We start from the raw sequence: 6,194 nt of genomic DNA, 5'->3' as shown, positions 1-6,194 counted from the left end.
ACACATAACACACACACATATACACACACATACACACACATACACACACACACATACACACACATACACACATACACACACATGTATATATTATTAAATCTTTGAAGGATAAGGCAGAGACATAATTGGAGAAGACACCTACCTCTAAACACACATCCAGAGAAGCAGGGAAGATTACTGTTTAGTGTCTGGCCATATTAACTAGTACATGAAACGTTCTTTCCCACTTCCATCTCTTCTAGCACAGCTTACCCTCCCCTCATCCTCTAACCAGGGTAGCCTCCTTCTCTTCATTCCTATAGGAAGTATTATCATCCTCCTATCTAAGATTGATCCTGACATTGGTGCTTTTCTTTGGGGCCCGCCCCCAACAAACTCTTCAAATACCTGACTTTGTCCATTGACTTTTCGTCTGTCCTCATCCCAGACGCCCTTCAACTTCTTCATGGATGCAATCAAACTTCTCACCTCTCTTACTCTCTCATCTTAACAAAGAAATCACCTCCCTTCATCTTTCACCCTTTCCCAGTTCAATCTCTCCCTCCCCATCAAAGCCAAGGGTCTACATTCACCTTTACTTCTCCACATTCCACTATGCCATCCTGCACCACAACTCCTCCTGCTCAGCTGTGAGTTGGCTCCAATCTCATCCTTCAGGATTTCTAGGTTTGCAGGATTGAATGGGCACATAGTTACTTGATTGGTAGTGGTCAAGAAAGACCTCCATCTTGGTACCCTGCCTTTAGATATCCACACAGCACATTTTATTATTCCTTTGATGTCTTCAAGTCCTATTTCCCTGTTTACTCTCAAACGAACTTCCTGAATTAAACCCTCTGAGTCCATATCATCTTCCTGGGAAATCCAAGGCCATTAACCAGTCACATCAGTGCCTGCATTTCCAGCATGGGTGTTTTATCCTTAGTTCAAGTACATCCTAGTGGATTTCCCACAACATCTAGAATTATTTTTTTTAATTTGCTTCTAGAACAGATCATATACTCATTAGCTTGAAAGGATACAAGTTGAAGGCTATAAGTCTGTATCAGTGTGATGAAATGAAGATTCCCAAAGAGCTACATCCTTTTTGGAAGTTCCCTAGAATAATCAACTTGATTCTGACTTTCTAGGGTATACTGGGTTGTAGCTTACTCAGTCCAACTTCATCTTCTATTGTCACATCTCCTGTGGCCCTCCTCCCTCCCTTTCTCAAGGACCCTTGTAGTTTCCTCAGGTACACCCAGACAGTCCAAACCCATCTCTTCATTCAAATCATAATCATAGCTGCAAAGTCTCATTTGAAAAATACAATAATAATATATGACAGTATCTTTGGGGGGACTATTATTCTATCTATTCTGCAACCCCACCTCATTACCCAAATCCTGAATCCTCTTTATCACCAAGGGTACTCCATCTTGGTGATAAATCACCATCCACACCATTGGTCAGCCAGAAACATGACAGCATCATTGACTGTGTTCCTTGTATCCTTACATCTAATCAGCTAACACATCGTATCAAGTTTTAGTATCTGGGAAATAAACTCACATCTCCCCCACCTTGAGGATGCCTTGTGCCACCATTGTTTCTAACATGCTTTTTCCCATTGTCTTCCAGTCCTGACTCCCTCTCATTTATGAAAGCTGTCCACAGAGAATTCTCTCAGATGCAGATGATGAGATGTCTCTCAAGGTTCATAAAGTCCCTCCTCCAGCATCACCACTAACCAGGATACAATTGTGGCTCCTTAGTTATAATATTTTAGTATGCATTTATCTTCATTTCTGCTTCCTTACACAAAGCTCCTAAAATGCTTGGAATTTCCAGAGTGTCATTGGGAACTGGTTGCCAGAAGAAGCAGTCATGGGACAAAAGGACCGGTCCTTTGTGCTCCAGCCTCTAATTTCTAGGGACATTGAGTTCAATCTCCAAATGGCCAATTGTTTGATCAATCATGCCAGTCTTATGACACCTCCATAAAATTAGGAGTGCACAGAGTTTCCAGACTGGCAGTTTCATTCAGATTCTTGGAGGTTAGAATATCCACATAGAACATGGATTCATCATGCAATGCCACACCCTGAGCCCTTCCCTTAGCATCTCTACCATTTGCCTGTCTCTATGTCCATGGTTAGTTCTCTGTGTGAGCCACTTAGGAAATTTTCAAACCAAAGCATCAGAGGATGGGAATCCTTTACTTATGCAGGAGTGATCAGTACAGGTGCTACTCAGGGACTAGTGACTAGTGCCTGAAATAGGAAACTGAAGCCTTGGCCTCTGGGGTTTTTTCAGCAACACATGTAATTATTATTGTAATTTTGTTATAGGACAATGTTCAGAGAGCTGGAGAATTACTTAACATAGGAACAAAACTCATGCATTTGGTGTCAGAAGTGTTCCGTGACTACTGTCCAGAGAAAGTGTGTTCTTTTCCTGTCTATAATGATGAGACCCTTCATGATCTGTCATCCCACTTAACTACTTACCTTAACTGTCACACTCATCTTAGACTCTTAATGCTGTAAACATAAGGGTATAGCAGGACTATTTCAGACCCACCAGTGATGCTAATCATGATGTAGTGTTTTGTTAATATTTTAAAGCTTGGGCCGTTCAGCTAAGGCAATGTCACAGCTACTCTAAAACGATTAATTCCGATACTACATCCCACCACATGGCTAGCTCTACCTCTCTGCTCTGCTTTGGCCTGTCCATTCACCTCCGTGTTCCCTGGCTGAATCTCATACCTCTTATTATCTTCTCAGCATCTCTCTGGAGCCTGGAAAATCCACCATCCACTTTCTGCCCAGCTCATGGTCATCAGATCTTTATTACAGCCAATCAGATACAACTCTACATTGCCTTAGGCAGGTGAAGAAAAATGAATATTTATAGAATATGAGACCAGTGATGAGCCATAGAAATAAAATACTGAAATCCTGCTAGCATTTAGCCCTCTGCAAGTACAGAATTATCAAGTGGATATACAGAGACACACCTTCACACAATGTACCCCCACCTAAGGAACAACTCTCCACTCCAGATAAGGCCTTGCGTGTTTGTTCATGTTATTATCCTTGCCCTGAATTACCTTACCACAAGTGTTCGCTCACCTGTCACCATGTCATATACACAACTGCACAATAGCCTTCAAAACTAGCTCAGCTCCCCGCTGCCTCGATCTTCCTCAGGTTGTAGATGGTGAAACTGGCCTGGAGTCTTCACCCTCTCTTGGTTCCTTGCCCTTTCCCGGGGATTCCCAACTCTTCCCGTGAAGTGAAATCAATTTCTGTGCACCTTGATGCTAACGCCAGTGAGGTTTTATAATTCCACACAAACATAGGCATGGAGGGGCTTGTTGGGTTTTGTTTTATTTTGTTTTGTGTGTGGTAGGGGTAGGGTTAGCTCTGGCTTGGTTTTGCTCTGCTTTTCATGACCGTGGTTCCCTCTGCTGCTCCTTTGGTGGCCTGGTTCTGGGCTGGGCTTTGCAGAGCAATCTTCCCAACTGCTTGCCCCAGACACTATTTATTCAACCTGCTCAGTAACTTTATGAACTATTTAGCAATAGTGCTCTAACAACAACAAATACCAAATGCACTTTTAGTCTGTTACTAATAAATCTCAACTATTCAAAGTCACCAGAGTACATTCTCTTGTCTCCAGCCCATAAGGAAGAGAAAAGGAAGAGAGAACAGGAAGGAACAGAGGGAATGCTGCAGCCAGGGCAGTAACTTACCGACCCTTTGTGGATGTGGATGTCGTTCTAGCACCACACAGATACCCATGATAGAATACATTGTTAAATTTCTCTGTAATGTGATAAGTCTATTTTTTTTTCACTAAAGCCCATATATATTTGCAGACAGAAAGCCACAGAAACCAATGCGTTAGCAGTTTCCAGATAAAGAAATCAAGAGATTTTTCTTTCTGATGAGTTTTAATTGCTCTATTATGAACATGGATGATGGATTAAAAACAGATATGCCTCAATTCCTCTAGACCTCACTCTTACTCCCTAACCTGGGAAGGGAATAAGTTTATCAGACACATCATTCGTTGCAAATGGGATCAAGGTTAAAAAATCAAATTGCTCTAGGAAGGGTGTCTATTTTTATAGTGAAGAAAACTGAAACTTTAGGAAATGACATTGATGACCAAAGTTAACTATTTTTTTAATTTATTTTAAAAGATGCTTTATATGTATGAGGCTTGCCTGCACGCATATGTGCGCCATGTGCATGGAGGAGCCCATGGATCACAGAAGAGGGCATTGGATTCAGTCAAACTGGGGATAGTGAGGACTGTGAAGCACTATATGGGTACTAGGAAGCAAACCTAAGACTTCTGCTAGAGTAGTAGTGCTCTCAGCCACTGAGCCGTCTCTTGAGCTGCATCTTATCTATACATATATCTATGTGTATATGTCTGTATAATATATGCGCGAGTGTGCTTGCATGTGTGCATACTAGTTTGGTGACACCATTCCTGAGAAGACATGAATTAAAGTCAACTCAACCAGATAGGGAATCAATAACATACAAAGTTCAGATACCATCAAAGTTCAACTTGATCAACCAATAAGTTGTATTAGGGTTAGTTATAGTAATATGGGTAAAGGATTATTACAGAAACAGAAATGAACATTTATGTTTCACCAAAAGGCCACCTTAGCATGGGTAACAGGTCATCAAGACTGGAATCCTGGAGCACGTTCACAACTTGAAGGCAGCTTGACACCTTGGGGAATGTCTTCTTTTAGGTAACTTGGATGGTCTGAGCCTCTTGTAGGTAGCTCTGCTCATTTCTGCTTCTTCCGGGCAGCTTGACTCCTCTGAGCCTTTTCTAGGCAGCTTGTCTAAAACTGTCTCTCAGAACTCCCTACTGTTTATATGTGCTTGGGGAGAGAGGAGTCTAGCACATCTGGTCAGTTTTAGGAACTTCCTGAAGCCTTTTGGTTATGTATTTCCTGAACTTAATAAGCCTCCCTGGAGGATGGAATGTTTCACCTCCTTTTAGAGCACCCTGTATCTTATCAAGTTACCTACCAAAATAAATGTTTACCTTGGAGGAAATTGATGTACAATGTAAGACTGGGTGTATATGCATGTGTTGGGGAGTATGTGGGAAGCTAGAGGTCCAGGACAGGTATATTCCTTTGTTTCTCTCCTCATTATTATTATTATTATTTTGAGATAGTCTCTCATAAAGGCCAGTGCTTACTGATTTGGCTGTACTCATTGGCCATTCTGGGGGTTTATGGAAATCTGCCTGTCACCTCCAACCCTGTGAAAGGGTTACAGGCACTCTACCACATGGGCTTCATATGCTTCCCAGGCAGGTTTATATGTGATACTTTACTGACCAGCCATCTTCCAGCCCTTAAGCTTAACTCCTTTTAATGTGGTATCACCATAAGGAACAAATGCTAGACAAGAAAGCCATTGAAATCTGCAGCCTTGAAGTGCTATCTCAACCCCATTGGGGTATTTAATAGCTATCTACTCACTGGGGTCAAATGTTATTTTAAAAAACAAAAACAAAAAAACTGAACCTTTCTGTGCTGAGTCTATACAAATATTTCAAAGTCTAAATCTCCAAAAATTCAAAACACACAGGTCCCACACATTTCAGATGAAGGACACCCAATCTGCACTCCCAGACTGGTATGCACCACTTGTGACCCACACAATTAAAGGCTTCCTGACAGCAGTCACTTTGAAGAGAAAATCTGACAGGTAATCAATTAGGGAGATGGAAATCAGGCAGGTGGAGAGGAGGTGGGAAAAGTTTCAGACAGGGAAGGGAATGTCTCAATCCAGAGGGACCAGAGACTAGAGAGTCTGAAGAGTAGAAGGGCATGTGGCTTCCCTGCTGCAGTGAGGGCCCGGGAGAGAGGGTAGGGAGACCTGGAAGAAAGAGTGAGCTCTTGCGGCAAACCTTGCTGAGAAGGTCTAAGCCTACTTCCGTGTTTGAAAACTCGCCCAAATCCACCAATCTCTTCCCTTGACAACCCACCAATTCTTGAGCTCAAAAACAAAAACAAAAAACAAAAAACAAAAAACAGAAAAACAAAACAAACAAAACAAACAAAACAAACAAACAAAAAAAAACCCACCAATCCCTGGGCTCCAAAACCCAACAATCCCTGCTGAAATCCCACCAATCCTCGGACTGGAAATCTCTACCCCCCC

General features: G+C 42.0%; 1 long non-coding RNA gene across 1 annotated transcript in view; it reads right to left on the bottom strand.

Annotated features, from left to right (window-relative positions):
* The window catches only part of LOC116078629, a 107,687-nt gene that overhangs the window by 95,533 nt on the left and 5,960 nt on the right, over positions 1-6,194 (bottom strand). Inside the window, exons 2-3 of the long non-coding RNA XR_004113613.1 lie at positions 2,751-2,865; positions 573-662 (exon numbers count right to left, since the gene is read on the bottom strand). This is a non-coding gene — a long non-coding RNA (uncharacterized LOC116078629). The remainder of the gene's footprint in view (positions 1-572; positions 663-2,750; positions 2,866-6,194) is intronic.

The sequence above is a fragment of the Mastomys coucha genome, unplaced genomic scaffold (assembly GCF_008632895.1).
Source record: "Mastomys coucha isolate ucsf_1 unplaced genomic scaffold, UCSF_Mcou_1 pScaffold5, whole genome shotgun sequence".
Lineage (NCBI taxonomy): Eukaryota > Metazoa > Chordata > Mammalia > Rodentia > Muridae > Mastomys > Mastomys coucha.
Note: the sequence above shows the minus strand (reverse complement) of the source record. Positions and strands in the feature narration are given on the sequence as shown.